The sequence below is a fragment of the Corvus hawaiiensis genome, chromosome 3 (assembly GCF_020740725.1).
Source record: "Corvus hawaiiensis isolate bCorHaw1 chromosome 3, bCorHaw1.pri.cur, whole genome shotgun sequence".
Taxonomy (NCBI): domain Eukaryota; kingdom Metazoa; phylum Chordata; class Aves; order Passeriformes; family Corvidae; genus Corvus; species Corvus hawaiiensis.
In genome coordinates this window covers 21,022,603-21,047,649 of record NC_063215.1, presented here as the reverse complement: position 1 = coordinate 21,047,649, position 25,047 = coordinate 21,022,603, and positions in this window count along the sequence as shown.

Genomic DNA, 25,047 nt, shown 5'->3' with positions numbered 1-25,047 from the left:
ATTATAGAAGCATAAACTCATAGAATGGTTTGGGTTGGAAGGACCTTAAAGACCATCTAACTCCAACCCTTCTGCCATGGGCAGGGACACCTTCCACTAGACCAGGTTGCTCAAAGCCCCATCCAACCTGGCCTTGAACATGTCCAGGTATGGGGCATCCATAACTACTCTGGGCAACCTCAGTGCCTCACCACCCTCACTGTAAAAAAATTCTGTCCAATATCTAATCTAAACCTGTCCTCTTTCAGCTTGAAGCCATCCATTACCTGCCCTTGTGAAAAGTCCCTCTCCATCTCTCTTGTACACCCTCTCCAGTACCCTTTTGGTGCTGGAAGGTGCTCTAAGGTCTTCCCAGAGTCTTCTCTTCTCCAGGCTGAACAACCCCAACCATCTCAGCCTGTCTACATAAGAGAGGTGCTCTAGCCCTGTGGTCGTCTTTGAGAACCTCCTCTGGTCTTTCTCCAACAGGTCCACATTGTTCTTATATCTTCTATGTTTGGGATCCCAGAGATGGATGCAGTGCTCCAGGTGGGGTCTCATGAGAGCAGAGTAGAGGGGCAGAATCCCCTCCTTTGACCTAACGATTACACTTCTTCTTTACAACAATTTTTTGCATCTTCTTATCTCAAGTATTCAATTTTTTTTTTTCCACAGGGCATAAGTTTCCAGACTTTTCATCATTCTCACTGCTTTTCTCTCAGCCATCTTCATGGAAGGCACAGCTCCAAGTGCAACAGTCAAAATTCTAGATGGGGCCTTAATGTACATTGGATTCTTTGGAGGCCAAACTCTCGTTCAAACAGGAGTTTGCCTCTCCTGCAATGGCAAGACACCACTGTTTCAGCCTGTGAGCTTTTTCTGGACTGATACACATTGCCCCATTTGTAGGGCTGGTTATTTCTGCCTCAGTTAAGGACCTGAAATTTGTCATCAGAATTTACACAAACACTTTTCAGATGGTACAGGTCCTCAGGGTTGGATGCTTAGTTCACAGGCAGCATTATTCCCAGAGCCACAAAAATTTGGAAATTGCTTTTTGAAAAATGCTCATTACATCTGTTGGTGAAGGGCAGAAAGGAGGCAATGCCAATATGTGTAACAACACAAACTTGTGCTTCTTCCTTTATTCAGCTGAAATGTCAAGATTCCTCCCTGAAATACTACTCAGGTCTAACAGTACCTCCTCATCCTTGGTGGGTTTTCACACATACCACAGCACAAGGTATGTGGTATTTCACCTCACTCTGAGCATGCTCAAGTGAAGTGTTTACTGTAAGGTAATGTAGGAAACAACGTTTGTGCTAAAATAAGGCAACCTGAGCAGTACTTTGGCTTGTATGGGCAACCACTGCAAGCATCCTCTGCCACCACAGCTTTTGTTAGGGTAATGGGAAATGAGATGCCACAGGAACTCCATAAGTCAGAGGCAGAAATGACACAGGGCTTTCTGTGAGCAAACAGCTGGAAAACCAGTCTGTTTGCTGTATAGTCAAGAGGTATGATTTTCCCCATTTTTTACTCTTTTACCTTACCATTTTCACTTACATTGTATAGACCAAGATAATTTTATATTGGTGTCCAAGATAACGAAAAGTATGTCTACTGCTGACTTGGTAGCTGTTCTCACGTGATTATTCTTATCTATAGATACTAAAAAACCATAAAGTTGCCTAAGTGAAACAAGGTTTTCTATTCTAATAACACCCTATTAAAATAACCCTTAATTTTGTAGAATTTTTTCTTCCTTTTACGCCTTCTTTCATTAAATAACTATACAATAATTGACTGCATACATTTTTTATCAGTGTACTATGTATGTTTTATATGCCACAACTCTGCTGCATTGCTCTCTATTTTTTCATTGTACTGCCTATTTAAAATATCAAATACACTTTTTTAAATGTACGACCAGAAAACTTTTGGGACAAAATACTTGAATCATTGCATCCTGAATTCTGTGCAAGAGATCAACAAAATAAGACAGAATGAAAGAACAAGGTCTGAACCTGTTCATTGATTCAAAATAAATACAATTTTTTTCAGTAAGTAGACGACTGAGGAGTTCTGGGGAGGAGCAGAAATCCTCCACCTGTGTTCAAGTGTCTGTGACTAGCTGTTGTCAGAGAACTGGATGTAACCATGACAGAGTGACAACTGCAAATACCTGGTGATCTTTTCAAACCACTCTCCAGGAGCTGGCAACAATCGCCAGTTGATGAGTGCATCTCAGGCTTCTCATATAGTCCCATTTTTAAAGTGTGTACACAAAAATAATTTCCAGTAATCTCCCTCATTAACACAAATGTGTGTTGGAGACTCGAGAATTTTACTTCTCTGCTCTGGAGCCTTTCATGCCTGCCCAAACTCAAAACACAGGTCTTTTCATACCTCCTGGGAATATATAGATGTTGAAATCAGTACAGCCCAACCCACACACTCCCTGCATATGCATTCCTCCATCTTCTCTCTTCATGATTGGGAACTCATCTTCCCTATCATTCAGGCCCATAACACTTAATTTCTTTTACTACTTTGGATCCATATATTCATACTGAGCTTGTCCCTGAATTCTTGTGACTGTCTGCATCTGTTGAAGTAGACATTTTCTGTCCATCCAGCCAGACAAGTTTTCATTCAGGTTTCCACTATCTCTCAGTAATGGCAACATTGTCATCTCTAATGCATTAGTGACATATTTCCATAGCCTTCCTTACTCAGCCAAAAATTATAGTCTCAATTATCTGATCTTTGTATTTTAAACACTTTCTTTCTCCTGTGATGCCAGGAGATCCCACAATACCAGGACTCCCTAGAAACACCCTCAAACTTTCCCTGTTGCTCATTAGACACCTCCTGAGCGTTGCCACAGGGACAATGGGTGACCTGCCAGTGTAACCCGCAGCAGAATATGCAGCTGTGGTGCTGAGACCTTGAAGGCTTCAAAGGTTATTGGGTGAAACTGGCATTCTGTCATCTGTTTGTAGAGCACTTAGAGCAGCTAGGTCCACTTTTGTGGTTGAGTTCTTAGTTCTATTACAGCACCAAAAATTCACTATTTTTAATAATTACAGTGTCCAAAGGTAGTGATGGCACAAGAGCTGTAGAACAGAGTCATGCTTTGTGTATACTCTTGCACTGCTGATGTTTACAATGAATCCACACCTATGGAAGGGAGTAGCTTTGATTTCCTATGGTTCACCCCATGCCTGCTTCCTCCCAGACATCTACTGTATTGTTTTATTTCCATTTGATACATAAATAATACAACTATATTAAATTGCTCTAATTTTGTCTACCTAGACTCAAACTTGTCAGAGAAAAACTAAAAGCTTTGCTCCAGGAGTGCTAAATACATACAAGCAGAGGTAGCAGAATTACCAGTGAGGGGTAAGGAAGACAAGTTAAAAGGGAGCCAAACTTGTGCCATTCCAGTAGACTGAACAGACCACTGAAGTAGTCAAGACTGTATTGGTTCAGGTATGATTTAATGTACTCTGCAGAAAGTTCCCAGATTTCCTAAGCTTGTGTCTTAGAGTGACTTTATGATGTGTATCCCCTATCGCTGCCCTATGCCCAGAAATTAATTTTGTGCCTTTTTGTGCCTTTAAACAGAGCCTGAGAGGGGGAAGAGAAAAAACTGAGCAAAACTTTTCAAAGCAGTTTGTTTCAAGGACACAGAGAGAGAGACGGCTCTCTGCGTTCAGCTGTGGCAGCAGAGCGAAAGTGGAGGAAGCACCCTGCTTGCTCTTCAGCCAGCTTTCCGCCCTTTTTCTCTGGAGGGAGACAGAGAGTTGAACTTTGTTTTCCTGGGACTTCGAGTTTTCCCTTCTTCTTTTCTGGACTGTTTCAACATCAGAACACATCGGGAGGATTTTTTTTATCAAGACCCCGGAGGAGGGCTCACCTTGTCCCAGCTCTGAGGAGGAGGAGAGAGGCTACCTACGGAAGGACTCTGAAATTTTCCCAGGTTTCCTCTCCACAGCGAGAGGTTTTATTATTCAGAATTATTATCCTTTTCCTGTGTGTTTGTTGAAGAAATAGTTTTTACCTCTTTCACTTTCCTCCGAGGAAAAAAATTATTCTTTTCCCGAACCTGGTGGGGGAAGAATGGTTGTAACCTGCCTTCTATCCGAGGATATTTTTCCTCCAAATTTGTTCAAACCGGCACACCTTGTAAAATAAATCTTGTGACTCAGCTGTTTTTCTGGCAGAGAAGGCAGTGCTGTTTGACTAAGAGGAAGCCTGCAGTAGCAACCGCAAGACCTACCTGGATTTACTGGTGGAGCATGTTTCTGGTTTGCAACCTCTCTTCTGTAAGCACAAACATGAGACCTTTTTTGTTGTTGTTGCTTTTCTTTCTTGCTTTAAATGTAGTCTGTTCTCACTTTCCATTTTAAATTGAACCTCTTTTCCACTTGGGAGGGTTTTAAATGTTTGCAAGTATTTTTCATTTTTATAAGGAAAAAGCCACTTGACTAACACAGTCCATGCCAAAAAAAGATTCCTCCTTTTAGGGCTGCTTGGGGAGTCCAAGGAAATACTAGATAGACATCAATGTGGAGATGACACCAGTTTTTATATAGCACAGTTTACAGTATTGCAATATAAAGGCAAATGATCAAAAATATTACCTGTCACATTTACCTTTGACAATCTTCCCCACAGGCCTTCTGTTTGGCAAAGGCAGCATCTTAGCTGAAGTTCTTGCTATGAGGGGCAGTACTCTGCTTTCTTGTAAGACCTCTTTAAGTACTGGAAGGTGCTCTAAGGTTGGCCTGGAACCTTCCCTTCTCCAGGCTGAAGAACCCCAGTTCTCCCAGCCAGTGTTCATAGGGAATGTTGTACTATAATGGTGATACTCATTAGGCAGCCATGGCACTGAAGAGGCTGTGTTGATCTCACCTGAACTGGTTTCAGAAGGTAAGAACAGACCAGCTCCCACAGTCACCACCCCAAGAAACTAAGACAAAACTCAGACTAGATTTAAAACTGAACACAGCTGCTGGGCAGGGCCACGGCTGGTGGCCCTGGCTGCTGCTCCACACTGTGCTCAGCCCTAGGGACTCTTATGGGACCAAGTGCCTTTGATGAGTAAAGGAGAGCAAGAGGTATAGGCAAGTTTCTGTGGACAAGTAATTTCATACAAGAAAGACAAACGGAGGGATTTTCAGCAGGACTAAAGGAACAGGAGTTTTCCCTCCTAAGGCCAATCCCTGCTGGATGGGCCCTAAGTCACCTCCAAAAGGGACACAAACCACCTGGCAGGTCTGATGTAGCTCAGGAGCAAACCTAGCACTGGTGCCTGAGCAGCTCATTATGCTCCAAGTTTCCTAAATTTTAATGTGGAATTATTTCACCACTGAAATTGAAGGACTGAATGTATAAAGATTTTTTTTTGAAAGCCATAATTTTCTAGCTAGCAGAAATACACCGTGTCTCTAGCATGAGAAGGACGTGCCCGGTGTAAATTGTCTTGGTTTGTATTTAAACCAGCCGTGGTGTTCAGTGACATCTAGGGACTGCCTTCAAGAATTGCATTGCCTGGAAACGACATCCTCTCCAGAGTCTCCTTCAAACAGCAACCAGGAGTTTGAACCCTAAACCATTGCTTCCAGCTGCAGTGGGCATTGCTGTATGAAGACATTTCCATCTTCACAGTGACTGAGGAATGCAATGTCATGACCTGTGGAAACAGATAAATTATGAAGCACGACTTTATATTTTCAATGAAACATTCTGAGCTACTTAAATATTGCATGTTTTTTTAATCTGAATATAAAGTTTGTGCTCACCCCTCCACAAGGCCCCATGGCCAGGGGGAGATTTGTTTACTCAATACATAGCAAATATAGAGGGGTGCAAGCAATGTGTTTTTGGTCACATTTTAGAGTATCTAAGTTATGAACTAAGTTACAGTATTATTAGTTAAGAAACAAGATTCTTGTTGATTAATTTATCCCTTTCCAACCCCCCCCATTCAATAACTGTAAGTGAATAAACATCACTTCCTTCTTAAGCAGGGCATCTTTCTCCTCTTTCAATCCCAATTTCGAGAGCCAGGAAAGCTATTTTTAATTCAATTTACTTTTCAAATCCTTGCTGTTGGTATTTCTAGGCATCAACTGAGTTGGAGGAACAGGGTGCCAGCTGTGCTTGGCATAGGAGTGCAGGAGCAGCAGGGCATGGGTACCACAGGTGCTGGGGGCTGTCAGTGCCTTCCTGAAACAGGCTGCTGAGGGAGACAACAGGAATAGGGCAAAGTATGTTCAAACTAAAGCAACTCTACTAAAAATTCTTCCCTTTCTTCCACCGAACCTGCTTGGGATTATAGAAATGAATGGGAAAAACCCAGATACCAAAGGGGTCATACTGTTCTGCACAAAAAATGCTCTGGGATTTAGTTCTCATGACAGGATTCGCTCAAACTCAAGATTTCTTGCTAAGAAGCCAGCTGGGCTATAAAGGCAAACAAGTCCATGCTTGGTGGACTGAACCGCAGCATGAGCCGTGGTGGAGTTATGGGATTTTACGCCGTCACTGTCATTGTGTTGCCAGCACCTGCAAACCCTGTTAACTGCACCCAAGGCTGTTCCAGCTAGGAAGTCCACTAGTTAAATAGAGAGAAGGGCACTAAAGGGCCTTGTAATCTCAGGTCCCAGAGCAGGCTCTATGTAAGAGCACTAGACCTCTCCTATCTATTCCCCTTCTCAATTTTTTGAGGAATGTCAGAGCATTCCAGTGGTTTCCAGCTATCTCAGCTGTGGAAGAGTCTCCTCCAGAACATGGCTTGGGTATGTTGTGGACAGCCTTTCCTCTGGGTGTAAAAGGAACTCAGATGAGATGATGTGTAAACAGGTACCTTGATCTCCAAAAAAATGGTGGTGAACTTTGACCTACATTTCTGTCCTGGCAACCTCAACCAGCTCTGTTGACAGCTCATTTCTCAGTAAGAGATTACGTTCTGAGGAGTGGTGGAGTGTGACATGCTTACTTGTTTATTTGCCTTATTTTTAAACTCAGATACATTTTTTGAATATTGCTTGTAACAGTACGCTTCTGGGAGGGATCCCAGTGCCCTTCATTCCTTGAGGTTTTTGGATCTGTGGTTACTCTGCTGGTTGCTGGAAAGCATTTACTGCATGTCCTTATGACAAGAAAGCCATTTGTGCTGTTACAAACATATTGCTAATTAAATAACCCTGTTCTGTTTTGACTTCCATGTTGCACGTCTTCACAGGGATACCCCTGGTTTCAGCACACTCCAGGCAGCCCTGGCGATGCTGCCCACCCCTGGAGCACCCAGCTGAGCAGTGCTTACACCACAGGTCCATGCATTGTCACTCCCTTTGCTGTCCTGCTGCTCCTCTGACAGTCTCACCAAGAGAGTGGCTGTGTCACAACAGGCCATGCTCCACACAGACATGGCTCCTGCGCCTTCCTGAGTGAAGCAGCTTTTTCCTGATTGACCTTGGGTGGGGGTGGAGGCATGAGGCTGCAGACACCAGTCCATGTGCCCTTGTCCTTCTGTGTGGTGGTCACTTGAGGTTCCAGCTCTTCACCTTTCTGCCATCTGTTTCATATAGGCCTTTCTCATGTTAATTACTAACCTACTTATTTGCTTATGAATAGGATAAATCATGTTTCTCCCTGGAGAAATCAAATGCTCCCAATCTACAGTTCCTTCAGAGAGAAACCTGTGCCTAGGCTCAACAGAAATAATTGCCTTTGCCCCAGCGTAATGACAAAGAGATAAGCAGTCTCTGTGGCCCAGCAGTTTAGTGAATCCATCTAACAGCTGGATTAGAGGCTTTGTGCTCCCAGGCTCTGCAATAGTTTCCATCTCTCAGAGAATACAAATAATTGCTAAGAACAAACCATGCTATCACGGTTGTCATATATTTCTTGGTTGAGTTATCAGCAATAACTTATCTATTATCCAGGGTTTATTGTTTTGGCACCTTTGGGAGACATACATGAAGCACAATGAATATAAATCACATTGCATTTTGACAGTATCTTAAGATTTATGGAGAAACTAAAGAGAAAACAGAACTATTTTGTATGTGGAAAAGATGGGAAAATTATTGATTCAAGACGTGGTTAGAATGGTCTCAGTCTAGTAAGACAATGGGAGATAAGTTTACCTTCAGATCTATGGAATAGTGACAGTGACCTGAAAATAGTAAAGGATTTTTAAGCAGCTTCACTGAAGTCAATGGGGGGCAGGGACAGAAGCATTTTTTGTTTCCAAAGTCATGAGTAGACTGACAGAGAATGCTTTTGAAAATCTTGCCAATAATTTGTACTGTTTATAGCAACTTAACAGTGACAAGAATGTCTTTTCTATTTGATTTTAGAGGAAAAATGTTTGCCACCATAACAGCAGGAACGGATAAAATACAGGGAAGCCCTATTACAACCACAGATCTCTGTTTGACCCAGAGAACCTGCAGATGTAACACCACTAACATTTTCCATGAAAAACACTTGATTTCTAGTCTCTCTTGTACAGATTCTTTATTTCCTCCTGGGTTCTGTAATATGCTTCTAACCATTAAGGTGATTCTCAGAGCATGGAAGTGAGTGAGCTAACTTGTTATCAACTTTATTCAGCCCACCTGGGTCCTAGGCAAATCTTTCCATTTCAAATCAGATGGAAAATGCCTTGTGGCAGAAGGTTCTACTTCTGTTGTCCCAAGAGAAAAAGGACAAGTTGGCTGTCAGTCCTGCCCCTGGCTGCTCTCACAGCTCCAGACATTGGTCTCAGGAAACCATCTCTGATGGCAGCACAAATCTGCACCCTCAGGAAGACACGATTTATTCTTCCATTGTTGCCTCAGTAAGGTGTCACCTAGAATACCAGGATGATGTATTTTGATGAATTAAAATTTGATTCCCACTGAAAAAATGCCATTGTGATAAAACCTAGTTTGAAGCAAATTAAATTGCTTTGAGTTGGATTAATGCCTGGCTTGATCAAAAGTGGTCTTTAAAAAAAGAAAATATTTCCATCTCAAAATTGGTAATTTTATTAGGCCAACCGTAAACTTTCATTAACCTATATTTTAGAGGTCAGCAAGTTATTAATTATGCACATAGACATAATTCCTAATTTCTAAAATAGTGGCAAAATAGAGTTTAATGTAAAAAGCAAAATGAAGAGAGATTGATTAGGAAATTACTAGCAAAACAAAATCAGTAGAAAAAAATGTCTTAAAGAGGTGATTATCACAGAAAAACATAGTCCCAAAGAAAGAATACTGATGAAGTTTTAAGCATATACACTTCTACTTTCTGTCCTCTTCAATAATACTGATGATCAACAACAGAAAAAGTAGCATTAGGGATTTCTGACTGAACTCATGTGGAAGCAGAGGCAATACCAAGTACAGGACATCAAGCCCCAGGATAACAACTTGCCCAAAGGTTTTTGTGCTGCATGAAGCAAGTAGTTTAGAAACACAAGACTTTAAAAAGTGATGGTGACTGATGGTTCTTTTAGAGCACTATGCAACCAGACCTTTGATCATCATTAACAGAAGACTTCTAAAGGGCAGATTTAAGCATCAAATATCACTTTGCCTACTCAATGGCAGTTCTATTTACGAGATTATTCCCATTATTTTCACTATTTTATAATCTTCAGGTGTTATAGGAACTAAGATCTAGGCTCCCCTTGTCATGAAAGATAGGATCAGATGAGCTTTCAAGGTCTTTTCCAGCCTGGGGTCTTCTGTGATTCTGTTATTCTATATTTCTTTTTTTTTTTTTCTTATATTTTAGGAGGTTCAGTTTATATGTACTATTAAAATAGTGAAATTCTTCCAAAAAGATTTAAAGATCCTGGCTGTGTGTCTGCACAGGTGAAACAAACATAGCATATGGAATAAATAACCCTTCTTTGTGTCTGAGGTAGATGAAGCAAATGTGAAGTTAAGGAAGGTGAAGAACAGACTAAGAAAGGCTGAGAACAGAACAACTGCTCTGAGTTCAATGTAATTGTTTTAATAAATGAGACAATTTGAAAAAAGGAGTAAAGTGGTAAAGGATTTAGAAGAGGACAGCGATCATTAGTCCTAGTGGAATAAAAAGAAAGACATTTGTGGAAGAGAAAGCTTAAAATGAAGGTTTTCTATTGTCTATAAAGCAAGTGGAATTATGAATTTTAAAGTTCAACTTTTAAAGGGGAACACGGCTCAGAGCTCAAATTTTATGAAAATGATTTTCCCAGTGCTAACCTGATCTTTATGTATTTTAGTGAGGGTGTGTTCACCTTGCTGTCTGCAGCTTGGTTAGTTTTGTCCTGATAGCACTATTCTCTACTTGATGTCAGGATGAGGTGCAGGACATTCAGAAGAGGACCTAGAAGAGGACAGTCTATACTTTCCTTTAGCTCTGTTGGCAAGTGACACTTACTGTGATGGCTGCAGAATGGTGTTGACTGATTCTAGCACTTAACAGGCATCACTGTGCATCTCAAAATACAGTATATTTTCCTACAGGCTTTGTCTTTCCCATGTCTCCAGTTTGCTAGGGATGTAACAATACACAAAAAAACTTAAACCAAAAAAACCCTCTACTCAACCAACCAAAAAACCCAAATGAGAATAAGATATTTGGTGTTTTATCCTAAAGAGAGCAAATGCACGTATTTTCAGATACAGCCACCAACTTATGGTCCTTCTCTCTCACACAGGCACAGTGAAATGTTATTTCTCCTATATATTGGACTTCTTTAGCTTTTGGCACAGTTACATGAAACTGTGAGAGTTTTCTGGCTTGCTTTACAGCTTGAAATGTGGGCACACGACCTCCTTCTCATATATAACTGACACTCTTAGCAGCAGCAGAAGCCCTACTGAGAAACTTGCTCCCAGAGGCTGCCACACTGTGCTGGTGGTGACTAAAGCTCTGAAATATGTTTCAGGTGTGGTTCAGCGGGGTAAAAACTGCTTCTTGTCTTGTGCTGACCTTCTGAAAAAATTTTTCGCTGTTTAAATCCATCTGACAGTCTTGTCTAGTGGAATCAATTGTGCATCATCTCTACTAAAGCCAAAAATAGGCATCAATGTCTGCAGAGTGCCTGTGTTAAATACCTCTTATAGTCAGCCCTTATATCTTAAACTGAGGTCATCAAATATTTCACCCTGCACAGATGTAGCTCCAGCTTTATGTGCTCCCTTTATCTCTGCCCCTCAGTATAAAAAGAGCTCAGGCAGTGGGTAGCAGCCACTGATGTTACACTGTGTTGTCTCTGCAGCCCCAGTCCTGGAGGGTTTGCTGCAGGTGAGTGCCATCTCCAGCCATTCAGTCCCTCCTTTTCTTCACCCAGGTCACCGTAGCCTTAGGCACCTTGGAGAAAAAGAAATGGATGGCAGCCTTTGGCAGGTGTTGTCAGGCTCATCAGCATCTCACTACATCATTGAGGCATTGCAAAGAGGACACAGAAGGAACTTGGATCTATCCTTACACATTTGGCTTGTTGCTAGAGAATAAAATAACTAAAGTAATTAAAAACAAACCTTGATCTAAGACAACCCCATAAATTATCTTTTTTTTTTTTTTAGAGGAAAAGCATATTTGTAACCCTTTTGATCAACAGTTTTAGCTACAATGACTTCATGGCCATTTGCTAAACTCAACATAATCTGTGCATCCCATAGAGACTGGGCACGTGTTTGAATAACCAAATCTTTCCTTTTTTTCCCACTAAACAGTACTAGGGATCTATGCAAAATTTGAGAGAAATGGAAACCAAGACCTATAAGAAAATTACAAACTTTTCTTAGATTTTAAAAAGAAGAGTTTCTCAGAGGGTAAAAATCCCAACCAAACTTAAGCAGCATTTTTCAGGGTCAGCTATGAACTTCTGACACAAACACTGCCCACTTGCTTGTTCATCACATCAGAAAATCTTCTTTGTGGTGCAAACACTATATTTTTTAAGAAGTTGATGCCTTTTATTTACCCATGCCTGCACTAAAGAGATTTTTCAGTCTTTTTCAAGCATTTACTTACATTACATTCAAGCATTACTTACATGGTCTCGATTAATTCTCCTTAATTTTAGGGTATCAACTGAATTAAGAACCTAATGGCTTGAGATGCTGTGAGACTGCTAAAACTGCCCTCCAGATATTTTAATTTTCTTGTGAGGCCATGGAGGGGTCTTGGATGCCTCAGACACAAGCCCAAGCAAATCTGGAGGACCCCGGTTCAGTGTTGAAGGTACAGGGAGGAAGGAATGGGGGTTGAATGTTTTTGCTCTTCTTCAATAACCTTTTCCTTTGAGACTCCTGATTAACTCAGTCATTGATAGCAGACAGTGTTTTGCTTCTGTCACTGATTAAAGCAACCAATGTCATGTGGCCCTGGAGGAACAACCAACACATAAACATTTGTTCTCCTTTGTTACCTCTCTAAAAACGGGACTTTTCATGTCTGCTGGAAAGGAACATGGAATAGGGAGAAAGGGGGCGAAATTCAAGTGGATGCAGTATTCTAGAGACTTGTTATGTTCCTTGTAACTTGACTCTCTTCAGATTAAATAAAAGAGCTGGTAAGGCTACAATCTCATGTTGAATGTCGTGCATACCAGCCTGAAAACTTGTAACCTTTATTCAGGCTATGAATCAGATTGCGAAAGCGATGTTCGCATAACTAAACATTTTCCAAGATGAATGCCATCCGTGGCTGCTGCCTGCCTCAGCTTGCTGTGCTGGAGGCGATATTCATAGCACTGACCCCAGGAGGGGCTTGGAGGAAAGATACTCCCTAGCAGCTGAGGAATCGCAATAAGAGAATTTCATGGCATGCAATGTAATGTTGGAGCCTCAGGCCTCTGAAAGGAGGAAACTGTGGGGAATTTCTGTAATATTGGGTCCACTATCATTCTTTGTTGCCTGCATTTCCTTCCAATTATAAAAATTACCCAAGAATGGAATATCAGTAGAGCATTTCTGTAGCTTTCCTTCTGGTATGGGAAGGTTTGGGTCTCCTTGCCCATAATCTCATGTTCTGGGGGCAGTGCTCTTGTGCCTCAGGAGCTGTTAGCAAAGCCTTACCAGAAATATGCAGGATTCAAGCATGTGATACAAGATTGCAAATGCAGTCCTGATGCTTTGGTGCTTCTTTGTGTCTGTTGTTCCTGCATACTCCCAAATGTTAGGATGCTCTTTGTTCACATTCCCTGTTCTTGTTGAGAGGGCAGGATGCAAGTACTTGGGGTGCAGTTGACTGCCTGAACTATGCTTAAACAGAGGTCATTTGAGTTAGAGCTAGGTAAACAAACTGGCTGAGGCTGCTAAAATGTCCTTAAAATATTTGTTTACTTACTGCATTCCGATGGTGTGGCTTACACACTATCACATCTACTTTTGTCAGTACAGGAAGAAAAGAAAACCATTCTCCTCTGCGCTGAGAGTCTGGAAGCCAAGTATCTGTCTGGAACAGTCTTGAGTGGCCGATTTATAGACATCCAGAAATACACATTTATTAAGAAGAGGCAGAGGGTCCCATACATAAAAGTGGGGATTGCCACAGTGCCTTAAAAAGCAGAAACACAACACAAAACAAAATCATCTAGAAGACATTAATACTAAGGTTTTAATCTGTTCTCTTAGAATTAATTGTTTTCCTTAAATAAAAAAAGGGTAAGGAAGATTCCATGTCTTACTAGGTATCAAGTTTACCTGTCTGAACACTATTTTCCTAATATTTGTGTTAGGATTTACATATCCTTCCAAGTACAACTATTTTTCTCCCAAAAGTGCAGTCTTTTGGCAGCAATCTCACACAATTTCATGAGACAGTGTATGTGAACATAAATTCTTCTCTTAAAATGAAGTGGCTCATCATCTTTCAATGGGAAGTTATGGTAGAAAACAAAAAGAACTGATCTATGCATATGAACATTACTGACTACAAGATGGCAGACAGTCTTAAATAGTTCACCACAGTTCAGCCAGAGGGAACAGATGATCCCAGAACACTGAGAGAACTGGCACACAGAGGTAGAAGTCTAGTAGAAACCATTATAAATACACCCATCACGTTGACTGTGGTAGCTTTTCACTAGAGAATAACAAACTTCCGAGCTATGTTTAATGAAAGAAAAATATATGGCAGGCATCTACTGAGCCATTTGTCAGTATTCATGATTTCTGAACAATTTTGAAGAAAAACATAAGTAGAGATGTGGAAGAAATGCAACAATACTTACCAAATATGGATTGTGAGAGGCTTATCTGGCAATATTTGTGCTAAGCTATTCCTGGGTAAGGGGAACGAACCAGAGCCAAACCATCCGGACTTGTCTAAAACATGCCTTTGGTCATGTCCTACATGGTAACTGAACTGAGATGGAGAAGATGGGGAAACTGGAAAGCAATCATCAGGAAATACTTCATCAGGAAAAAATGGGGTGTTGCTTCGAGTGGCTATCTATGGGGCTGAAAAGTGCTTTTTTATTTTACAGATATTGGTCATGAGATGGGGCTGATTTAACATTTTAGTTGATGGTCTTCCCATACAAAATGGGTGCTCACAAACTTTGCTAAAAACAGCAGGGAGTAGAGGTAGAATTACCTTCAGAAATAACATGTTTTAAAGATTAGGCACTGGGAGGTCCCCAGTGTTCTGATGGCAAAGTTTATGACTTTGAAAAGTCCAAATGCATGTTTTCTTTCTTGCCAAACTGTTCTCAAAAATGTAGTTTTGCTGAATAAGCTTGAGTTCCATGATACGTTTACCTGCTCTTCTGCTTTCCTTCTTCAGCACTGAATTTTTCTTTTTCTCAGCTTCTGAGCGTTTTGAAGTGATTTTCATTACAATCATTGGAAAGGAAGACAAAAAAAACCCATAAAGAAATAAGAGGAAAAGCTCTTGTGTTTCAAGATAGTGACAAAAATGGTAACTGGCTCACTGAATTTTCCTTCACTTTTTGGCAGGATTATGGAAACTTTTTAAGAGTTAAGGCAGATTCCTGCAGGAAAAGAGAGCTCCTACACAGGGTTTCAGTTAGCTTGAGAGGATAATGTGTTCTCACTGATGCTATGCAAAAAACCCTCAATGTGTATCAGTAGCAGATATATGCCCTTGTTTGAAGGGAAAGGGTGCCAGTGAGCTCTGCTGCAAACATTCAGCTTGCACAGGGCCTTCGCAGCAGCTTGTGCTTGAGGAGAGCTTGGGGCGGGGAGGGGGGGTATCTTGCCACATCATCCAGCTCTCATGTAACACAGTTCCTGGACCTCAGCTGTGGGAAAACTAGTCTTTGGGGGTACCCACAGGCAGTCAGGAGGATTACACTAATCAGTGCCGGTGCAGGGGACAGGATCTGAGTCTCTTATTGAAGAACATGCTCAGGAAGAATCAAGGGGGTGTGTTTTCTGACTGGGATTTTTTAAGGGCAATTCGCCAAGCATTTCAGCAGCTAATTATATTGGGAGTTTATTTTTTGAAGTGTTTATAAGTGATCCAAAAAGAGGGAGGTTTGATTCTTCCACTTGACATGTGCCAAATATAATTGGAATGATCACACACTGGTCAGTCTGTGAACAAATTGGATTTGCAATTTTGGCAATCACTCGGCTTTTGAAATGCACTCTGGAAATCAGGATGGTTTGTTTCATGCAATGCTGACAGTTCGTGCACAAAAACGAATAGAAAAACAAGCACTTTCTTGCTAAACAAATAAGATCGAGGATGAAATTTGAATCTTCTGAAGTTGATGGCAAAATTCCCGTTGGCCACAATTTACCCCAAGTCTTTCAGCAGTGAACCTAGTAGTTCCTAGATTTGCAGAAAAAATGCTATGAAAAGTAATCTGGTAAGTTACCTTCTCTCCTTGCAAAAATTACCGTGTATGATCAAATTGACATTGTTCTTCTATAAAACCCCCCCTTACAGAAATTAGGAATCGAGGCAAGTCAGTATTTTCTTTAGGTCAATAACATAATGGCAAAGGAAATGTCTAAAAGTGCTTAAAACAAAGGCTGAGGACTTCTTCTGTTGTATGTTAAACATTCTTGAATCTGGTCCCTTAATTTTATCAGCCTGTCATTCTGAAAATCTGGCTCAAGGTCAGTTTTTTCTAGTAAATTTCTTACTTTTACTCCTTATGCACTCTCCCAAATTGTCCTTGTCCTTCCGTTTTAAAGTCTGTGGGGATTGCTATTTAAAAAGCTAAAAGGAGAAATGAGGAAATAAGCAATAATTTCTTGGTTTTAATATTGACATTTCATCTGTTGCACTTATTTATAATTTTAATTGATATATTTTTACTAATTATTTTTAATTTGATGATTCTTAAAATATATTAATTAGCGATTAAAAAACTGCAAGACTAAAATCTTGGGGGGAGGGGTGGTTAAATGATTTACTTTGGCCCCTAGTTCCACAAAGAAACCCAATTCCCCATTAAGTGTAAACATTTATTGAAGTCCAGTGTGACTTCAACATCTTATATGTATTTCTCAATAAAAACGGAGTATATAACTAGATCTTTCACCTATAGAGCATCAGACTGTGAATTTTAGATTGCCACTGCCCTTATCAAGTAACATTTACTCTAGGTTTTTCTATTATCAGCACTTTTGACTTTACTGGCAGCAAAATACATTGCTTTAGATACTTCTCTCTGTGTCAGATTCTTTCTAATTCAGACTTTCAGTTTCAACGATTATAAGTTTTTTTCAATGTAAAAGTGGATAAAAATTGCTTTCAAAACAGTTTATTAACCCAAATGGCTAAGAAAAACCTCCATCTTTCAAAAGCCAAGTTAGCTATTGCTTGGTTGCTGCCACTGACCAAGTTTAGCTTGTCTCAGAGCAAGACTCCCACTGAAATGGACTGAGCCATCAGAGTTCTGCATTTTTGAATGTCAGCCAAACTATACTCAAAATGTACTTCTTTCATTAATACTCTCCCTACTGTATATTATTTCCTCAGTAAATTTTATTCCATAATATGAAGTACAGATGCTCACTTAATAAAGCATAAAAATGTAAATGCATATTAAAATCTGTGGAACTCATACTAATGTTAGCATTTGAACCTCACATAAATTTGCAGAAAGGACCACCAGGTCATGTAAATAAACGAATTATGTTGATTTTCTGTATTTATAGAATCACTTGAGATGTCAAGATTTTCTTTGTGCTTCTTTGCAAAAAAATCTGGGAAGCTCGGTGCAGCCCCTGTATCATAGTAGTGATGTGCCACACAAATATCTACGAAGAAAAGTATCAATGACCATCTTTGTCCCTTTCTTGCCTGTGTACTGGATTTTGTATTGAGCTAAAAAGTGTATTTTTCTTTGATTCTGCTGAGTTGATGCTCAAAAGCAAGGGGGAAAACAAAAATTCCAGGAGAGTGAATGAAAATAAATAGGTGCTTTCACTTGTTTCTGTGGATTTTGGAAATCACATGCATCGGGGATAGGTGTGCAGAGGCCAAAAGGAGAACTGCTTCATTGAGCATGGTCCACTGCTGCTCACCACTGAATGCCTCTGGACTGCTGTTGCTGCTGCCATTCCTGCTGCAGGCTCACCCTGCCCAGCACTCGGGGTGGCTCTTAACAATCCACGGAAAGGAAAATTCTGCTACCAAAAATTACAAACAGCTTTGCCTGTGACACCATTTTTCTTGAGAGGGCTTTCAAGTTTTAACCGTATATCTGGCTTCACAGACCAACACTTCACAGGTCTCTGTGCAACCCTTCTGGGGGGCCTCGCTAATGTTTGTTCTGTGCCAATGTTAGGCTTTTGGGTTTATCAGAAGAGAATAAGGAGAAATAAAAGGATGTTTAATATAATTTGGAATTCAAAAGAACAACAGACATCTCTTGCATTAATCCTTAGTTTATGGGAACAAACGGATTGTTCAGTTCTTCTGCCATCTTCCTCCAAATTTGCTAAAGCTGACTCCCAAAATAAAATGAGGCTGACGCATGAACCACAAAACATTTGGATTAATTAATTGGTGGTACCAGTCTTCTGATAGAAACCTTTTTTCACCCTCTATTCTACAGCTTCTTCCCAAGTTCATGCCTTTCCTTCCTTTTACTTGTCTAACCTCTCATTTTCTCACACATTCCAGTGTTGTCTGGCAGTGCCACTGCAGTTCCTCTTCACTGAAGCAGACTGATGAGACCATGTTAACTAGTTACATATTTATAAACCCTCTGTATTTATCTGGAATCACAAGATCTTCTTCCAGGACTTACCTATCCCTTGCTCCTTTCTCTATGTCCAACAAGACTTGGGCTTTGACTCTTCCTGCTCTGTATGCATAAGAAACTATCTGGGCAGTAATGACTTGCATGTCTCACAAACACTTACCAAGAAGCCTTGGTAAGCTTTTCATACTGTCCCAAGGACATTAATTTCATTTAGAATGTACAAAGTTTCAGGGAAAAAACCCTAAAAAATAAGAGGATGGCAAACACAGATACTTTTGAGCAAATAGAGAGCCCATTGCTGTTCTTGCTGATGGTTTCTTTTAATCTGTGATTTCCTTGGGGCTGTGGCTGCTATAACCCTATGGCTGTTGACACATTAGCCAGTAGCTCTGTAATTCAAATGCCCTTTACTTTATTCTAAACTCTTCAAATAAGTTCAATGAAGCAGCTAATTTCTTAAAAGAAGAATGTCCTTAGGCATTCAATATAAAGCTCTCTAAAGTTAATTCCTATTGATTTCAAGAGCAATTGGATCAAACCTTTTTAGCATAGAAGGTATTTTAATGTAGGTTCCTTTTTGTTTTGTTTTCATTTTAGCATTTACTAAAGGACCACAATGGAAAAGCAGGAAAAATGAGCCTTTTTTTCTTGTATTTTCTTTTATTGGCAACAAGAACCTTCGATTCTGTATTTGTTATTCACGTGATATTTCTTTCCCCGGATATTTCAAATTAGATAGGATATGTAGCATCTGTGTACTCTCACCAGCAAACAGCCAGCACCCAAACTTGCTGAACAAGAAGGTGCATTTGCTTGGCCTGGTCTCCTGTTGGCTTTGGACCTAGTAAGCACAAACTGTGGCCATTTTTAATGTCCCTAAGAGAGACCTAGTTGCTGTCTGTTTGCTTTAGCGTAAGTCAGGCAGGTGATTAGGCAACAGTGCCTTTCTGAAAAAAACTGGCATGTTAGCAACAGAACCTTGCACAGAATGAGGGAGAGCTGCTGCATTTACCACTCTTCCCCCACCCTGTTCCCACAGTAAGGATGCTTATTTTTAACCTTTTTTTTTCCCTTTCCCACGTTCTTACTTCTTTTTGATAACATACGTATAATTGTGAAAATATAAAGGGGTCAAAGGTTTGCTTTTGGAGTGGTAGATGCCCAGGACAACTGGGGTTCATCCAAGACAGCAAGTCTTTAGGATACAGCTTCAATTATTGTGTGGGCACATACCAATATTACAAATAATTTGCTTTTACTTTCTTTAACACCATGGAGACCACAGGGAGCTCAGCCTGTTACCATGCTGTCCCTTTAAGTAAGGGAGTAGTCCAAAACCACTGTTCATAAGCAGTAAATTGAGTAGGCTGCCAAGGTACCAACGCAGAGAATCTAACAGGAGTGGTTTAGAAATAGACTTTCTTCTCTCAAACCTGCTCATGTTCAGTTCCTTCCATTTATTAGTCCTTGCAGTGTTTTAAATACAGGTGATCCTCACCTTGCACATGGAAAAGTGGTAAGGCTGGCTCAACCAAGAAATTGCATACAGCAAGTGGCAGACTGGGGAGCTGGATGGACACAAATGCCCAGCTTCTTTTCTCTTTGTCTGCTGCTTTGCCATTTTCTCAGCCTGGCAGCCTGGTCCTTGATAACTTATGTTTGCAAAAGGGTGAAACCAAAACTTCATGTTCCTTTTTAGTGAGATGATGCTTAATTCTGTACCACGTCTCTAACATGAAAGCTGCATATAACTTCTGAATTTGGGAGTATAAAAGACAAGGTTTTCAGACTTCGAGAACAAACTTAACTATGTTTGCCTAGAGAAGGCATAATTTTAGCAATTTACATTGCCTTAGAAAATCATTTTATTCTTACTCATAAGAATTTTTCTCTGCTGGTTCACTCCTTGGCCTCCTTCTGAGTACACAAATGTGGAAGTTTGTTTCATATTCAGGGACAAAATATACTTTTACAATAGAAAGCAACATTATTTGCATTGGTTCTGTTTTGGTTTCATGGGGTAACACTAGTGAAGGATATACACCCAGGCACTCAAGTTAAATCAGGCCTACATCATATCTGTACCCTGAGTTATATTTGGCAATGTACAAATATGTTGAAAGTCAAGGGAAGTGAACAGACCTTGAAAAAATATGGACCCTCCAAATGTTGATATCATTGCTGTAAACTTTTTCATTGCTCTGGTATTTGGAGTACTCTACACTGTTTAATTTGAGCTATTAACATTCCAAATGAAAGTAGCAAGAACTCCACCATAAGTTTATCTTTCTTTGACTAATCTTAACATGCACCCAAGTGTCTGTCTCGCTTTCCAAGAACCACATGGTACGGTTATATTTCAGAAGCATGTTATCTGTGCTGTCTGCTTTAGCCATTTTACTGACACTGCCTAAGTGGCCCCCCTGCAAGCACTTACCTCTCTCCAGTGACTATATAGGGAGTTTGCTCTTCTAATTTTTCTCTTCTGAATCAGAGCAAAATTAGATCTTACAGTAGACTTAACCAAACTATGCCAATAAGTCCACCAGTATCAAGTTATAGTTTTGATCCCTTAAATCTTATTCATGCAAGTAAATCAGCAGTGCTGTTTGTGGAGCGGAAGAGTAGCAAAGCTATGTTATTAAAGGTCACGAGACCAGAACTTCAGAATTTCTATGGCTTTTGCTCCACTTAGCCTTAAAATTCCCATGCTCAGCCCCGTCCCTCCATTGCTGTAGTTTAGCCAATTTTTAAGTAATATTCCCAGTACAATATAATCCTGAACTTCAAAGAAGGCTCTTTTTTTTTTTTTTTTTACAGCTATAGTGAAGTGAAAGCAGAGTTATGAAAATAAGCATAAGCTAATAATATAATAATGATGGAAAGGGCAAGACACAATATAATCCAATCAAAGAGGTTCACTCCGGCATTACTTCTTCACTAAAGACCACATATGGATACACACACTTGCAGAGGCACTCACTGAACTTCTACACAGAATCTACCCCTAGCTTACCCAGTCCCTCCACTTTATTACTGACTGATACACTAAAGCCTTTTGGCATTAATCTAAAAAAATTCAATGAATATTTATAAAGAGATACTGAAGAACAGGATTTGAAAGAATCTTCTTTCTCTGCAACCACAGTTTCAGGTGGCTTCCATGTGTTTTCCTTTAACATTCAAATCTGACATATCAGTGCATTTTCTTTACTACAGACAATCACTAGACTGATGTATTGTTAGTGTAAGAAAAATAATGCCAGGTGAAGGAAAAAGGGAAGTACTATGATTATAAAGCACCCATTTACAGCTTACAGTATCTCTGATGCACAATTCTACTGCAGGGATTTCAATCCCTTTTTATTTCAGTAGTTAAGTTTGTTTTCTTTGAAAGACCATGAAATGCACAAACACAAACCCAAGGGCAATATGTATGAAAATTACTGAAACACTGTAGGGTGAAAAAACTGTGGGGAACAGCAGAAGAAAAGTCTCAGGGGGCTGGAACACCTGAAAAACACTTGAAAAAATAATTATTCTTGTCAATCTAAATACTTCCTATTTCAAAGAGTTTTAAAAATGGGCAATTCTTGTGGAAGGGAGTGTTTTGTGGAAAATTCCATTCTGTTGAAAAAATGACTTTTGGCAAAAACAAAATCCACATCTATGATTTAAAGGAGCAGAGGATACCACATATCAAGAAGAGCATCTTCCCCTTTCAGTACCCAGAAACTGGGACACTGGCCTCCATATGCTTCTCAATAGTTATGCAAGGACAGTGCCTTGCTGTCATCATTTCATTTATGTAGGTCTTCACATGATATGTATAGCTGTTTGTCTGGGGCGGTGCTTAGTAGAATGTAATACGGGGAAAGGTATGCACCTCCTGAAGCATGTGTGGGATGAAGACTCATCTAGCTCAGGTGCTCAGAGTATCTGCTGGCCTCACCTGCTGAACTAAAAATCTGTTTAAAATATACCATCATTTCAAATAAAGTTAATTCTGACGCAAAGTATGCAACATTCCCGTAATACTTTATATTTATATAATTCATTATCTCAGTTTGAGTTGGTCACCAAACTCCTTTTAGCAGTAGAAAGTAGAGGGACACTCACAGTATTTTTCACATTTATGCAAACTGAAAAGTTTTGTAGTGAGAAAAAGATAAAGACAACTATAGACACCTTTAGAGAGTTAAATACAAATATTAGGTTTTAAAGGGAAGATGTTTTTTCAGGATGCCAGCCATGTTATACAGGTGTTTCTCTAAGATAAGAACACAAGGCTCAAGAGGACTGTACAAAATCCCCTGGGGAAGGGTGAAGTGAATACTTGGTGGCTGCTTGAGAAGACATGGGGAGCACACTGAAAGAAGGGAGAAAGGAAAAACTGAAGCCAGGCAATCTGACAAGCACACAGACAACACTATACACAGACTTTGCAGGACATACAAGCAAAGAATAAAGACTTGGGTAGGAGAGAGGAATAAATATTTCTCTGTATTTTAACCCTTCTCTGCATGTATCTCTGAATGATAAGGGATTGTTTGAAGAAAGTCAATTTTGCATGACTGGTCATAGGTTCTTAGATGAAGGAATATTTTTTTTTGGGATTCAGTTCATTAATTCATATTAAAATGTGATATTCCTTGCTAGAAAAGGATGAGAGTTCAGATTCACCATGGAACCCTGGTTGCTTTCAAAAACTTTCATTTATCATACATTGTTTCCTTAGATTTTTAGGTTTCAAGTAACATTCCAGAGGAAGAATTCCCTTTTCTTTCCTTCTTCCAAAAATTACTGAAGTGTGTAATACATATCGAGAAGCCAAGGCACCCGGAGGCATTAACCACATTGTTCATGCTTTCTATTGACTCTACTTACCGCACCATGTAAGCAAGTATAAGTATGGGTTGCAAAGAATGATTCTATCATGGAAGGTAGAATATTCAGTTCCCCAGGCACAAGAAGATATTGCATAATAAGAAGAGATCTCTCTAGTTCAGTAAAGAGTGAATTTGTCTAGTTTTTGAGCAGTGCACAGCACCATTACAGAAAGCAGGCATGGACCCTGATGACCCATTTCCAGGAGGAAGGGTGAAAATGGTCCTGAGAAGGACCTGGAAATTTTACTTTCTTCCAGGAAATTAGTTACAAAAATCTTCAACAATTTCGGAAATAAATTCTGATGTGTTGCACTGTCCAAAATCATCTTTCCACTGAAGCCAATGGCAATGTTCTTGTGGATTTGAGTGGCTATCAGATAAAGGTGTGACTGTTGATACAGAAGATAGTACTACATAATTAATTTTGAGCAAAGAGATGTCAGACCAGATTTGTTACGATGTTTGAATTGCTCAGATGCCATTGAACTAAGTAGTGGCAGACAGTGCTGTAACACTCTTCTCAAATAGCTGAATCAGATTAGTTGACTTAAGTCTTAAAGCCATTATATAAATCCTTGTGATCAACTAATACTTTAGATCACTTAAACTGATCATGTTTCTATATTTAATTGAAGCAGTAGCCTCTCATGTACAACGATTTTTTCATCCAAGGTTACATGTTTGCCATCTATTAACATCGACGATTGTTGGTGTAGCTTTTGCTACCCGCAGAAAACTTTGAAAAACTGTCATGGTTTAGCATAGTTTGAGTTTCCAGTTAAAGAGGGCTCCATCAGCCACGGAAGTGATTCTTTTGCCAAGAGGTGCTTACACCTTCCTCTAGACTCGACAGAACCAATCAACTGGCTAGTTTGAATACTGGCAACTTTCTAAGCCACTTAAGAAGCTTGACAGGCCTCTGTGATCCACATTTAAGAATGAACAAACCCCAGGAAAGCTCTTTTGCTTCCGGCTTTTGGACAGGTAACTGGGGGGCCTGCGGTGCGGCCCAGCGGGGCCGGGCCGGGCTCTGCTCGGCGTGGCCCGGCCAGGTCAGCTGCGGTGGGGCTTGGCTGAGATCTCAGCCGCTTCTGCTCGCTGGACACCCAGCGCAGCCCCCTCAGTGCAGGCCGGGCCCGCCGGGAGACAGCCACCCCGGAGCCGTGGGGCCCTGTTCCATCCGCAGCCCTGCTCCGTGCAGGCGGCCCCGCGGCTCAGCCAGGCCGGCCCTCACCCAGTGCGGCCGAAATTCATCTGAGGCCGCTGCCTGGCAAAGAGCATGTGAGCAACAGCGATAAGCGAATTCCAGCTGCAAGGCCCGGGTGAGATTAACCCTTTTAGTGCTGTAAGATTCTCCAGAACAGACGAAGCCTGCAGACATCAATCCTCTCCTGAGTCAGAGGAAGAGGAAAGGTGAAGGCACGTGAAGAAAACACCATAGAGACACCAAAGCCAGTGAAGAAGGAAGAGCTGAAACCCCAAGAGAGGAGAAAGAGGAGATGCTTCAAACCTAGAAGCTGAAATCCTGTTGTAAGGCTATGGTGATGGACTACGATACATCAGAGTACCCGTTGTAATTTCATGAAAGTATGGGGGGTGGAGCGTTCAAACTGCAACTGTGAGAAAAAGTACCTGTGCTGAAATAAGCACATGTTGAAGTAGCTGTGATTTGATGAGAAGCTTGAACAGAGAGAGATGAAAGTGATGAAGACCCTTGCTCCCAGGGAAGGGGGAGGGCCTCTGTTCCTGGAGATGAAGATGCTCCCATAGATAGGTGAAGAGAACCTTTGCTTCTGAACAGCTCATCCTTAAAATGGTACCCCAGTAGCTCAAGATTGGACCCTTGGAAGCAGTTGTGGGAAAGCTGTAAGACGAGGGAAGGGACTCTCACATGCGAGCAGAGAACAAGCCAGGCGGCTGTCTTGTTGTGACATTGAAGCCATGAGAGAACTTCTTGTGGAGATGTCTCCATAGCATGAG